The sequence below is a fragment of the Lingula anatina genome, chromosome 1, assembly GCF_051362555.1.
Source record: "Lingula anatina isolate TDL-2025a chromosome 1, LinAna3.0, whole genome shotgun sequence".
In the NCBI taxonomy this organism is placed as follows: domain Eukaryota; kingdom Metazoa; phylum Brachiopoda; class Lingulata; order Lingulida; family Lingulidae; genus Lingula; species Lingula anatina.
In genome coordinates, this window is record NC_141767.1 from 12,272,261 (window position 1) to 12,285,244 (window position 12,984).

The 12,984-nt window shown below is 34.4% G+C and overlaps 1 protein-coding gene across 4 annotated transcripts in view; it reads right to left on the minus strand.

Moving 5' to 3' along the window:
* The window catches only part of LOC106171243 (rabphilin-3A), a 42,655-nt gene extending 30,619 nt beyond the window's left edge, over positions 1-12,036 (minus strand). For 2 of the 4 annotated variants that reach the window (XM_087001330.1, XM_013551507.2), the window contains exons 1-2: positions 11,852-12,036; positions 794-986 (exon numbers count right to left, since the gene is read on the minus strand). The gene's annotated coding sequence lies outside the window, so the exon portion shown is untranslated. Of the gene's footprint in view, positions 1-793; positions 987-6,025; positions 6,185-11,851 lie in introns of those variants that run through there. The other 2 variants (XM_087001325.1, XM_087001324.1) reach the window with 2 other exon arrangements.
* Between the last annotated feature and the right edge of the window lie 948 nt (positions 12,037-12,984).

Here is a 12,984-nt window from a genome sequence, read left to right on the forward strand (position 1 = left end):
GAAAATTATCTGTTACCATTTATCACATATCATACGTATTTTATAAAATCCCCCTGGCCAGGCCATTAATTTAATATGCCTCTGGCTGAAGGATTAATGGTAACTACTTTCTCTAAAATATTACCTCTATACTCACAGGCTACTGCTTTTCTATTCTGTTCTGTGCATTGTGTTATTGTGCATATTCACATACATATATTGACCATACAGATACTTTGGGGTGTATTGGGATACATTTAAATGCAACATTTGTGAACTCCTTTGAGACAGTATTGCATGAACAAAATCATACATTTGAAGGATTTAACCTCTCTTGTCTATTTGAGAACATTATCCAATTATCATGAGAACTGGGATGAAGGTGACATGAATATTAATTACACATGTATTGTATGATATTGTCTTTTTTCAATACCGCAAAGAACCTTTTCATAATACTATTTTTTTTTTCTTTTCAACCAGTCAAGTTTCTGAATGCAGTCCGTCTTATCTTATCTATTATATTGTCATGTGCAACAAAATCTACCACAAAATATGCCCATCCATAGATATACTTACTTTAGCTTAATCTATTTATTCATTGGATTAAATATGGAACAAGCACTGTGTATTTCTTTCTTATCTTTTCTTATAGTTCATGTTTACAATGTCACGAAATGTTATTCACTTCCTTATATACCCACTGCTGCTATCCCTCCACCCAATTTTCTCTTTCTTTCTCTGACCATTAAATAAAACCCACAACCTACTAGTAGTAAACAATTTCACCAAGATCAGAAAATGTACTACCTACCAAATGCTTCCTACCTGTCTCCTAGTTAACAACAAATATGAGCCCCACCGGTTTAGTTCAGCCTTTTGTACTTGAAGCCAGCATCAGATGTCAATACCCATTTGCAGTGCAGTTCTATTTGTCACAGTCATCTATCACAACCACTGGTGCCTTACTGCTGCACTGTGTATTCTGGAAACTAAACCATCAGCTTCTGAAATGAAAACCAGTCTTAACTTAGAAGCAGCTCAATCTTATTAATCATTATTATCTCCCACTGGTCTCTTATACGACTTTCGACTCATATTTTAGGAGTACTCAGTACATCAAAATTTAATTTATTTTGGTAGACTGAGAGCTTTTCCTTTGATAAATGCAATGCAGTACAAGTTTGATCAAGTGCACCTAAAATACACCCATGTAGCAGGCACTAGTCTACTTAAATGTGTCAAGATATGACATTAAATGTGACAAATGGTTCCTGAAATGGATCACAATGCCAGGACTAATCCATAGCGATAACAATTTTCTGCTGATATATTTTGGGATTTAGTTGATCAAATACCAGTTCCTCAATATCAAATCATACTTCTAATGTTTTATCCAAAAGCACTTTAGTACATTTTGAGACAAATTAATATTAGAAATGGGTTCTTGATACATCCTGGAAATTCTTACATATAGGCCTCATCACCGAATCTATTGATTCTACATGATAAATCAAAATACATCTATACTTTGATACCTACATACCATACGTGGTAGGTCCAAGTAACCCTCTACCAGGGTCGCAGAGAATTTTATCCACTAAATATTCACATTTTTTTCTGAGCAAATATGCGTACAACAAGAATTTTTTGAAAAATTTATTAGCTATCAGCCAGCTGCCCACGTTGAACAAAAAACAGTTAACATACATGAATACTGCAACATGGGTTAGACTTAGAACTATATTTATCCACACATGAAAACAATTCTGACACATTGATATACTTTTACACTTAGTGTAGGTAGTTACGTAAAAATTATGTAGGCAGTTGAAAGGATGTCACGCATGTGTGTGTATGCATGTGTGTACTGGTGCGTGCAGGCATACAGACATACTCAAGCAGTACCCTATGAAAGTGACATGCTGTTCTTCATTTTGGATGCAGACTTGCCCAACTTAAGAAGGAAATTTATATTTTCAGCTAATCCAATTCAAAGACAGCCGTCAATAACTTTGGTGAAGTAAGTATGATAAGTGAGTATTTGGTGCTTGTAAAAAAAAACAAGGCAGCAAAGCTGTCAAATGTACAGACAAAAAACAGAAAATAAAGATGCAAAAAAGGTCATTTTGTCAATTTTGATGCAATAATAAATAATGCTTATAATAGCACTGTCAGTCAACACTGAATTTTAATCTTGCACAACAGGTAACATGGTCAATAACAGGAGCAGACCCAGAGATATTTTCTGACAGTATTACAAAGTATCTATGTTGATCCATCCTCCATTTTGATGGTCTTCCAACAGAAAAAAATAGATACCAGTCAATATAAACTTAATAACCTGACTGTCTTCCAGAAGACCCAGAAGATGGTCTCAATCCACCCCTTCAATAAGATTACAGTTTCAGGACCATGAGAGTTCAAATTCACATTATGAAAGTCTCAATATTTGAAAAATGATGATAGTGCATAAAATAATATTACATAATGTTTAAAGACATAAAAAACAATACAACTGCTTATGTAGAAATACAGAAAATGTGCAGAGCCCCAGGCAGATGAGAGTTAAAAGTCACAAATGCAAGTGTTTGAGAAAAAATTATAAAGGAAAACAACAAAACTAGAAAAGCACTTTGAGAGTGCAGACCTCTGCCAAGGCAGCAATTGTTGATTATTATTGATAATTGATTGATTATTGATCCGGACCACCACCAAAAATTAATCATTGTCCTCTTTGGCCCACTTCCGACAGTTCCTGAAAATTTCTGCAAAATCGGTCCATAACTTTTTTGTGTTATGTGGATGACAGACAAACAGGGATGAAAATATATCCTCCTTGGCAGAGCTTGAGGTAAATATAATTCCAATGAAGATGCTATTCAAACTTTTAATCTTCCAGTTTGATATATATATATATTGATATTATTAATCTAGCAGAGAGCTTTACCTTTGGGAGTTTACAGGGAAATATCAACATGTGTGCTTTACGTAATCTCATTTCATGGCCTATTAAAGCAAATGACTTTATAACTCTGAAATTAATCTAGTGATACCCAAGGGTAATTTACAGACTGACCCACTCAAAGGTCTTCAGGCCCATAAGTCACACCTTAAGAAAAGCACAAAACCATAATGCCCAAAATAGGAGACTACCAATCCTAATGCAATAATACATTATGTTTAACTGCACAGTCAACATCAACTTATGCACAACAGGTAACACAGACGAAAGTAAAAGCATAAGGCTCCAGGCCCATCAGAGTTCAAGTTTATACTTAGAAAGTGCAAAAAATGCATAAATACAATAAACATGGTAATCCGATAGAGCTGGTTTTCTCATGAGCTGAAGGCCAATCCTAAAAATCGTACTTTAAAGTTTAAAATTATAATAAGTGGCACAGTTTTCTTTTCATAATATTTGCAGTAGCAGTGCAAAAAGATTGTTGTCAATATTGATGTAACATTACATAATAAATTAGATAATAATTATCACCAATTTTTGTTTATTGACTATAAATAGGATGGACATGTAGAAAATATGATTACCATTTGGCTTCATGTCCATGGGAGCTCCGAGTCCCACAATGAATATGCCAAAAAGATAATGAATATTACACTAAAATGTATAACTTCCAGAAAAAGAAGCCAATTAGACTGCTTTTCTAACTCAGGCTGCATTTTAGTCCTGTGTTTCTTTTTTGAAAGTTTGACAGTCATAAGTAACACGGTTTTCCCATAATGGTCATCAAGGCAGCAGCACCAAAAATTGTGTTTTCTTCTATTTTGATGCAACATTACATAATGCTTAACAGCATAATGACCATCGATTTTTAATAATAAATAGATTCTGAACATAGCGGATGATTGAATCTGACAAACTGCAATGATATGAGTTTACTTCCATTTTTGACACTTTATTACACAATACATGATAACAAGTTTACCATGTTTTTTACATAATCAACTAACAATGTTGTAAAGATGCAGGAAATATCAAACAAACACTTTTAGGCATCTTATTAGTTAAATAATGAGACTGTTAACATGCCTAATAATTGAATCTGAAGACATGTGAAAAAACAGTATAACTTCTAAAATAATGGCCCGATTATGCTGATTTTCGAACTCATCCTGCGTTTTAGTAAGAACGACCACTCCTGTGAGTATAATTACAATTGGCCAATCCGATTTTCTTATATTGTGTTATCAGTGTTGCATTTATATAGAAAATAGTGAAAAAACAGCATAAATTCCCTAAAAATGGCCCAATCATGCTGATTTTCGAACTTGACCTGGGTATTATGAATATTCATCAGTTCTGTAAGTTTCAAGTCAAAAGGTAAAATGGTTTTCTACTTATCGTGTTATCGGTGCTGCATATATGCTGAAAAAAGTGAAAAAACAGCATAAATTCCCTAAAAGTGACCCAATCATGCTGATTTTGGAACTCGACCTGCGTATTATGAATATTCATCAGTTCTGTAAGTTTCAAGTCAAAACCTAAAATGGTTTTCCACTTATCGTGTTATCGGTGCTGCATACTGTATATGCTGAAAAAAGTGAAAAAACAGCATAAATTCCCTAAAAGTGACCCGATCATGCTGATTTTCGAAGTTGACCTGCGTATTATGAATATTCATCAGTTCTGTAAGTTTCAAGTCAAAAGGTAAAATGGTTTTCCACTTATCGTGTTATCGGTGCTGCATATATGCTGAAAAAAGTGAAAAAACAGCATAAATTCCCTAAAAGTGACCCGATCATGCTGATTTTCGAACTTGACCTGCGTATTATGAATATTCATCAGTTCTGCAAGTTTCAAGTCAAAAGGTAAAATGGTTTTCCACTTATCGTGTTATCGGTAAAAGTGCATGGCGACGACAGACGCAGATGATGGCTATATGTACAGACACATCTGTGTCTGTACATAATAATGACAAGGCAGCAAAGCTGTCAAATACACAAGCATATAAATGAAAAACCTGAGAGAAGCAGTGACCTTTTCCAGTCTAAAAATGTTGACAATGAACAATTTAACAAGAAAAAGCACACAAAAAAGTTTTTTTTGTCAATTTTGATGCAATACACATTAATGCTTGAAAGCATAATCACCATGTATCTTACATAATATTCTGCTATCATTGTAGACATTTAGCAAATGTAACTATCATTAGGGCTTCAGATCCACAGGAACTTCGAACTCGGAACAAAAAAGTCCATTTATGAAAATGAAATGTTCACATTCAAGAAATACCATATCTGCTAGAAAATGGTCTTATTAGGCTGGTTTTTAATCAGACAACATTTAAGTCCTATGAATCATTCCAATAACCTTGAGAATGATAAGTAACATGGTTTTCCTTTTAATGTTTATGAATAAAAATTCCAGGAAATTGCATAAGGATGATTATTTGTCCAGACACAGTGTATGTCCTTTTTAAAACGTTTGTTTTCAATTATTATTATCACACAAAGTGAAACAGACATGCTGAAAACTTTTCAGAATGGCCGGACATTTGGACCAGCAGTATTAAAAAATTTGTCGGACCAAATGGATTTTTGTCGGACCGAAAATCAGACAGATACTACCAGTACGATAAGGTAGCTTACTTTTTTTGTGAATGTGACATGTTTGAAATAGGGGGAAATGCTTTGGGTTTTATATAATTTTATTAGTGAAGTATGTCGAATGATGACTGTAAATTCTTAAAACTCTTGTTGGTCCTGTGGACCGACCAAGTCAAATTTTTTACTGGTCCAGACAAATTTTCCTGGTCATGACCAATCGGACCGACAGTTTCAGCATGTCTGGTAAAAGCAAGTACAAGTAATAACAGTGTATGGTTAGCCTGCTTATAACATGAGTAGCTGACTGACTGTACATATATATTCTAACCTGAATGCATTTTACCAATATATACATGGATTAAAGGCTGTTAGCAGATATATCATATTTAATAAGTTACATTAACAACCATATCCTTCAGGATAATCCACCATCTTGATATCCTGTCTGCCATATGAATCTACCTTATCCTACACTTACCTTGTGAAAATATCTCTAAAAATGTCTCCTTTGCTTTAAATAGCTGTGCTTTTTAACAGCTCTTAATAAACGTGTTTCCGACCAGAATGCTGCACTTTACTGTGCCGCTTTCCTCCACACGTTGCAATAATGGACAAGTTGAGATACGAATTGCACTGAACCCAATGAGAATCAAATGACAAGGAAAAAATCAATATGAGCACTATGAGTTTAATGCTTTAAATTGAAAACATTATGGTGATTACAGGATATTGTGGCAAACTCCTGACTTTTCTGCTTTATGTGCACTAGGTGTAGTTTTAAAACACAGCGACAACAAAGTCCATAACGTTATGATGGAGGAACTACACTGTACAAATATCAAACTAATGACCATTAGTAAAAGTTTTCAGTGTTTTTTCTTACATTTCTACATAAAAATTTAGTGCAAAGTGTAAACTTTCAAAAATATTTCCAATCTGATATGTTTTATTACTAAAATTAAAGCAACTTTTCAATACATAGTTGACTTTGCCAGAATGATTACCACTTTTAATAATTTCATGCAACAAGTATTGATTTCTATGGGACAAGTGTCATGGGAGGATGCTTTTGATAGACAGATATTGTCATCAAATGTCAAACCAATTAAACATAATTGCAACTGCACACCTATGGCTTTGATTGGCTACAGGTTCTTCTACACAAAGTGCTTACAACCTTACCTGACCTATGATTTCTGCTAGATCCCTGAGATACAGGACAATATTACATACAGGTATATGGGCCACTCAGGAATATCTGCACAAGTTGAATAGGCATCCATAATAAGATGTTCGGTTGTCAAAAATCTTGTAAATATCATACCTGATGATGTCTCACTTTTGTTACACCTTGAATCTGTCCCTCTGGCATATATCAATAAATAAAATAATCATTTATAGAATTTATTAAAGACATCTTTATAATACAATAATTTATTAAAGAAGCATTTTTCTATCAAATTATCATGTTTTCTATGTGCCCACCTCATTTTACCAGTCCAATCGATTGTAAATCCAACAGCACCTTTTAATAAATTTAGAGCAATGTTCCATTGTGTATCTAGTATATCAAAATATAAAATGCTTATAATCCCTGTTCATCTTTTTAGAAAAAAATTATAATCATCATTTCTCATTTAAAATATACTGAACAATAAATCAATTTGATAATAAAAAAATCATGAAAGAAGTAGGGCTTTTTCTCTTGAGGCAATCATGGCATAATAGTCAGGTTAAGATATCTTTAAAGAGTTATTAATTTTTAATCAAATTCTTGCTTTTATACTGAATATGGCTTTCCTCTTTATGGCACACATCTGCAGTTTGTGCATCTGCAATAATGCTGAATGGAGACAGCAAGCACAAGGAGAAACTCAGACCCTTAAATGGGGCAGTTTTACTGTTAGAGAAAAAAAATACAAATCTGCAATATGTACTCACCATTTGTTTGTTTGTTTTTTTTTTAATCTAGTCCTTGATGAAAATAAAGTTCTTTTCCTGTTTTCTTAAGTATACGAGACCCTCAGTTGAAATTTCAATAATTAACCAAACCTTTAATATAATCAAAAATGATATATTAAGACCTATTATATCTAAATGAGAACTGATTGATATATTACAATCTGCTATCTAAATGAGAGTTCAACTGACTGGTGACAGGGTCATATTAAACATTTCTGTTAAAAAAAAAACAAACAAACATTTTAGATGCATTATAAACACGAAACAGTAAAATCTTGTCATGCTAGAAAAGCACTCAGAGAGCACAGACCTCCGCCAAGGATCCTGCACTGATAAATTGTGGTAGTTGAGAGAGATATCCACTGCACAAGGTGAAGGTCATTGGCCCTATCTCGCAATGATGAATTTGAAGTAGTTTAAAAATTCTTTGATTTAGATGGCGATCACTTCATATTTACTAGTAGCTTATTTAAGGCATATCCAGAAAATTTCATGAAAATTCATTTTTATCGTTTTGAGTTTGGCTGTTGACAAACAGAAAGACAAATGAAGGTGAAAACATAACCTACTTAACTGGCATCAGTAATAAAATGTCCACCAAGTGATATAATATTAACAGAATCAAAAATTATTTTTTTTAATTTGAAAGGATTACAGTTACATCTTACCCAAAAGAAAATATAAATAAATAAATAAATACCAACAACATTTTGTGTGGGTTTCCAATATACTATACTGTGAGTTACATTCCCCAGCCCCGACCTATGTACAAAATGTATTGTGGTCTACATATGGGCAATTAATTCATAAATTACCTGTTCATAACCAAACCAGCATGTTGCAATATGACATTGAAAAAGTAACACTCACTCAATACTTATCTGCCATAGACACATTGGATAAAATGTATATACAAATGAACAGAATCATAAATGCAGATTTCAATCAAAGGACTACACAGGCCCTTTTTCATATCATCTCACTACACAATAAACCAGACAAAACATTTCCCTGGCTTTTCAAAGAAGCAGGGAGTTAGTGAGATTGATCGGAAAAGCTCCACCAAACCAAGATATCTGTGCATTTACAGGAATCTCATAAAAACTGATCATATTTTTGTTGATGCCAAATAAGAGGTCTTTGCCATATAAGTGGCCTGTAAGTTTATGTTCCGAGATATTCCAATGCTATTGCTTGTTAATATATATTCTAATTAATGAAATTTTGCTTACTGGTATGCCATAGTATTACCTGTTGAACTTGCACTTTTATTCAATGATAAATAAATCAAATTAAAGAAAGTTTCAGCAGTTTCTTCCGAAATCTCTTGGAAAAGGTGACTTATTGGTTCTATGCATACTTGCTCTCAGCTTCTTTTTTTTTTTTTTTTTTGAGCCGCGAGCAAAGAGCATTCTTTTTTTCTATCCACCTGATACAAGAACATATTTTGTCATAGACATGTTCAAAATAACTAATTAAAATCTAACTGCTTTGGACAGTGATAAAAGTGCTGTGTTATTGCTGCAGAAGAAAAATATTAAACTTCTGATAGCCTATTAGGTATATATATATGATGAAGAGAGAGAGACTGTACAGCAGGCAGTCAGTGGACATGGCAGTTGGCAACAGACACTGAAACTTCTGATCAGTGATAGTTTGCCCATGTAGTTTGTTAAACATATGATGTAATATCAAGCATAAATAATGGTCGTTATTACCTTATCATGTTTACTCAAACAGCTTTATTTCACCACAGAGCTGTTATGTTTTAGCCACACCAACCAAGGAATCTGAATCAGCTGAATCTTCTGACAAGCAATTTAGACCTGCATGCTTTTTTTCTTTAGACCTGGAGAGTTGCAAAGCATTCTGTTGGGTGTAAAAAGCAAATAAAACACTTACAAAGTCACTGTATTTATCTACTTTATTATTCATATGGATTGCAACTCAATACGACTGCATAAACAAAGCATATCAATTTTGGTAGGTCTAAGCATGCGTATCCAATACTTTCATGGTTCAGCCCTGGGTCACACAGGCTGACAAAATGAACACATTATTGTATGTAGTAAGTGTTGAACCTTAATTCATTGTACATACCAAGTCAGTCTTTGGACATTGCACTTATGGTACAAGATTAAGCTGGGCAACTTAGCCCTTTTGATACCTAATGTAACATCAAATCACGACTCTGCTATAGATGTCTTTTGTCAGGCAGAACTGATATATATGTATGGTTAGTGGCATTGTCATCTAGTATTCAAGGCAGACCTTTTGTATATAAAGTGATTAAGCTGAAAGGCACAAGAGATTAATTATTGGTATGAAATATTCTTAGAGATGGATTTGCTGTATTTTTGATACTTTTCCCTTAATCCTTTATATATTGACTTGACACTGTCTATTTATTCATAACAGTGTTTGCAAACTCATTTCACGTTTCAATTTTTTTTACTTCATTCATCAATTCAGAATTTGTTCCTCACCATCATGAGCTTCTACATCAGATCTTGAATTTGGATGCTCTTTCTTGAGACTAATTTAGTCTAAATGTTTTCACAATACACTTCAGTGATGTTTTTATTTACTTTTCAATATGACAAAACTTGGTTTATTTCGAAACAAAAATCAGTCCATTATCTTTTAGTGAACTTAAACTCGAGGCATTTCAAATTGTAAAAACCATGCAGTGTTTGTGTACATATGTATTTGCATGACCCAATGCCTCCACTATAATATTCTGATTTCTTCTGTCAACAATCTCTGGTCAATAAAAATGCAGATTTTTATGACAATCAAGTTGCCAGGTCAATATTACATTGTCCTACCTTACCGTTACTCATACCTTACATTGTACTGGGAAATTAAACTGCATAGGATGCATCTCATTTAATGGAAACGTCAATTTTAGCACTTATATTTTCTTTTTTTAAGCCAAAACCTAATAACTGTGAACAGCTATAAATGGTTCTATATTAATGCCTTCACCTTCAGAATTAAATATACAATGTACCATCAACCTCTGACAAAAACAGACCTTGAAAAATCAGCAACTTTCACAGTGAAGCTAATTTGCTCAATTGCAATTTTTTTGAGGGGGGTACAGTACTGTTTTAACTAGATTTCAGTATTATATTTTATATTTGACAACTTTACGGCAATCAATCATGGTATCACCTGTAATCTCTTCTTAAGGAGAATTTATATAATCGGATTTCTTAAGAGAGTGATCTACATGATATTACTACTATACCACCATCTGGACTGTGTTTCACAAAATAACTTACAATTTACACATCGAGATAGAAAATGTTTACAAAAAAAGTAAAAATTAAGAACTGTCCATTGGCAATCTGATTGTATGACAAATGAGGTGTTGAATGCCTGTAGCCAGCCATTTCAGGAGGTGGGGGCCGGGAGTGTATTTTTCTCAAGAAGTGGATTTTTTACCATCCTGTAGCTCAAATTTTACAGAACAAACCTTTTCATGGCAAAAAGTGAAGTTTGTTTGAAACCCCCTGAATCCCACCTGTCTGCGGGCCTGTGTTGGATTGTCACCATTTCTTCTTCAATAACATTAAGTACATTGTACGTGCAGCATAAACTACTACTGGGAGACAACAAAATCCTTAAACTGACGTGCAGTAGGCTATATGATTTAGACTGCATTCCCACAGATTTAGATCGATCCATCTGGATCGACATAACTCCCTGGGGGTTCACGCTAAATTGCAGTCAGCCGAGCACACATGGAAGTTACAGCTTTTAGTAGGCAGGACAGACATTTAAGCCGGCTAAGCTGACAGTAATCTAGTGAGACTCCCCACGGGGATAGATCGATCTAAAATCTGTGGGAATGCAGTCTTAGACAGCACTAGAAACAGCACCCTGAACTTATGTGTTACAGCATTCAACCAGAGGCATTCAGCAGTTTAAGCAAGGTGGCGAGAGGCCAGACAGGATCGCAAGTGATAATGTATTTGTGCTTTGCAAGCATTGATCAAAAGACATTTGGAAGTACTGGTACTGGTACGTACACATTCCCATTGTTTGTAAATTTGCCGAGTTATATGCTCTTTACTTCCAAATGTACATGTATATATATATACCGAGATGCTATGCTTATTACCATATACGAACACAACAGTTAATGAAGAGTTTACTGACCACAAAGGCAGTGGCTCTCGTATTTGATCTACACTGGATTACAATTATTTACAGACCTCGCAATGAATCACATCTTCGCCAAGCCCAAGACCGACGAAACCGACCGCATTGGATAAATTATATAGACAAGTTAGGATACACATTTTTGAGCTTTTAATACTTATCATATACTTACCCATCACATCCACAAAATGTGCAAATGTAGTTGTTTGAACGGAACACGTAATATTCAGCACAAGTCAGTGACAAGTCCACTCGCTACACGATGATAGTGAAGCGACACAGTACTGCACAGAATCATGCAGGTTGCTGTGACGTCACTTCCGTCAACAAAACCACGGAAAAGACCACCTGCCTGGCAGCTGTCTGGATTTACGGCAGATTTAGGGTTTATGTGGCGCATTAGCACCACTACCTTAAACAGTTACGTGTAGCATTGGATCTGTTTAATTGGTCCTGGCATGTAATTTTTGCTTCGCAACGGTTACGGTGACTCCCTTCGCAGTAATAATTGAACGATCGAAATAGATGTTTTCTTTACCTTCTGCATTATTAACCCTACTCTGTATTAAATGGGGCGAATAAAATTATTGATATATCCAATTTATAAATGTGGTCATGATGGCATTATTAACACAAATTATGAAATGTCAGTTTTTACTGTACAGATACCAGGCCTACCCAACTACTATACCAGACTCGGCACCGAATGATCCTGAATTCACCGGTAGATCAGACCACACTACCCGTTTTTAATGTCATGTAGGCCCACAAGTCGTCGAAAATAGTTTAAAGTTAAGTTAAATATTCCGCATCTAAAGTTTATCCCTTTTGACTTAAGTCGCAATAGCTGTATCCCTAAACGCATCATATTGTCAAAAAAAGATCTCAAAAATTACTAAGGGCAGGTATACCAAGACCTCACTGTAAGAATAGAAGGGAATGGGGGGCGTGTGTTGCGAAATGGAATTGCTTTCAGTGAATACTCGACATACTAGAATACATCTATACAAACGGTGCTTAATGATTAGAACACCAATGTTCCTTGAAACGCGTTTTTATTCAAGATTGACCTCCTGTATCTTGAATAATAATAATATTAACAGATTTTGATATGGAAAGCCCGTGTGGATAAATTGCTTGAAAATAATAGAAAAGGTAAAATATAAACGTATCAAGCCTGAATTGGAAAGTAAATGCAAAAATGCATTTAAGATCAAGTATTTCGCAGGAAGAAAAATTCGCCTACGTACTGAATAAACGGAATAGGCCTACGTCACACCCCGGGTTGACCCGTCTTTGGAGGGT